Source organism: Octopus bimaculoides, chromosome 29 (genome assembly GCF_001194135.2).
Source record: "Octopus bimaculoides isolate UCB-OBI-ISO-001 chromosome 29, ASM119413v2, whole genome shotgun sequence".
Taxonomy (NCBI): Eukaryota; Metazoa; Mollusca; class Cephalopoda; order Octopoda; family Octopodidae; genus Octopus; species Octopus bimaculoides.
Genome location: NC_069009.1, coordinates 1,177,849 through 1,180,193, shown reverse-complemented (window position 1 = coordinate 1,180,193; position 2,345 = coordinate 1,177,849).

The following is a 2,345-nucleotide window of genomic DNA, read 5'->3' as shown; positions in this document are numbered from 1 at the left end:
GGGAAATAATAATAGTAAACCTATTGTAATGAAAGCACAAGTTAACCACAGTATTTTATATTATAGAATTATAAAGCAATTTCAGTAATTATCTCTCTTTTCATTCCTAATAATCATTAATTCACTCACCTTTAAGATTCATGACTGTTACAGAATTGTTAAATAAACTTTTATAAATATAAGGAACATACGAGATAGACGAACGGCAAACTCTACAATGGCAGGATTCGGAATCAGAATGTACATGTACGAAGCTAAATATTAGACATTTTATTAGTGGATCTAAAGTTTTTACAAATCAAACTCCGCCCTTTCCATCCCCTTTGGAAATGGGAAATAATAATAGTAAACCTATTGTAATGAAAGCACAAGTTAACCACAGTATTTTATATTATAGAATTATAAAGCAATTTCAGTAATTATCTCTCTTTTCATTCCTAATATCATTAATTCACTCACCTTTAAGATTCATGACTGTTACAGAATTGTTAAATAAACTTCACTTTCAGTTGCAAAAACGAATAAGCAGACGTGTCTCACTGGAAACAATAGCTTCTGCCTTTTAATGTCACTTTTTTCCTAGTTTCGATAAACAGGTTTTCTTTTATTTCTATTCTTTTATTTATTCCTATTTTTCTTGTTTCTGCCTGTCTCTGTTTCACTTGTTAATTCTTGTGGGTTCGATATACATATATATGTATATATATACACACATATATACAGATAGATAGATAGATAGATAGATAGATAGATAGGTAGGTAACATAGATAGATAGACAGACAGACAGACAGACAGACAGACAGATAGATAGATAGATAGATAGATTAGAGGGAGTGGAGAAATATATAGACAATAAAATCCAGGAAACAGGCCTTATGAGCCTACAAGTCCGAAAAGACTTTTAATTAATCCTTTGATGTACACCCAAACACACACACGCAAATATGTACGTCTGCATATATAAGCATTAGCGGTTTATTGATCAAAAAGTGATAAATCTGACACGACATGGAAGAAGAAATGATAAATCTGACACGCCATTAATAAAGTCCCAAGTAAAATGAATATTAAAATTGGGTGGGGTGGTGGGTGGCGTTGGGGGTGGAAATGCTTATTGATTTAAGAGAAGTAACAAGTTCAAGCCTGAAATATCCGCTTGTTCTTTTAAACGTCAAGACAGAAACTTGTTAATTAATTTTGAGGGAAAAAAAATGGAAATGTTGGTTTTGAATTTTGATAGAAAGATGGAAAATTTCGGCCCCAGCGTTCATCTGGTGCTTATTTTATCGGCCCTGAAAGGATGGAAGGCGAAGTCGACCTCGGCAGCATTTGAGCTCGGAATGTAAAGACGAAAGGAAATGCTAAGTATTTTTTTTCCCGGTGCGGTATTGATTCAGCCAGCTGCTGTTTGTGAAAAGCGAATTAGAAGCTAATCAATAGATTATCAATATCGATTGATTTCTATTCTCTCAAAAGTTGTTGGAGTGTAAATATTTTACGCGCTTAAATAGCCATATTTTTCCATCAATAAAAACAAGACAGACGCATACTTACATATTTATACATGTACGTATATGTATACGTGTGTGTGTATGCATGTATATATGTATGTGTGTGTGTGTGTGCATGCATACATATATATATATATATATATATGCAAACATACATATGCACATATATATGTAGTTATTTACTTGTGTGTGTGTGTGTGTGTATAAACTATTTCTATCTAACTATGCACGCACATATTCACACACGCGCGCGCATGCACACACATTAATTAATGTCTGTTTTCATGTTAAGTTATAATAAAAGCCACTTTATATTAAAATGAAGGATTTCTCAATATAGAAAAACATATTATTCTTTATCAAGAATAATATTGACTGTGACTTCGAAGTTTCAAGGAGCTAAGCCATCAGAGGACTGTGGTTCATTTGAGTTCATTTTGGCTTTATATAGTCTTGGTAAAGTTAAAATTTCCTAGGATAAGCTGAGCCATTTTGTATGGTACTCGGGTTTTATGGTAGATTGTGACAGAAAGATATCATGGAATGACGTTATTGATTACATTTGGAGCTGTGTTATTGTTCAGAAATTATATGTAATCAGATGTGCCTATTTAGGTGTATCAGCTTCATATCAGAGGTTGCTTTTTGGGGGACTATCGATCAGATATAGGTAGCTGCGTTTTGACGTCTCGTTTCAGGGAATCTGCTGATGTTTCTCTGAATCTGCTGACTACCCCAACTCATCTTTCATTTGTCTGTCATTTCAAAAATTTTTAGGTTTTTAATTCTGTAATAATTTTTTTTTTTTTTCGACGTTGTTTCTTTTAACTAAT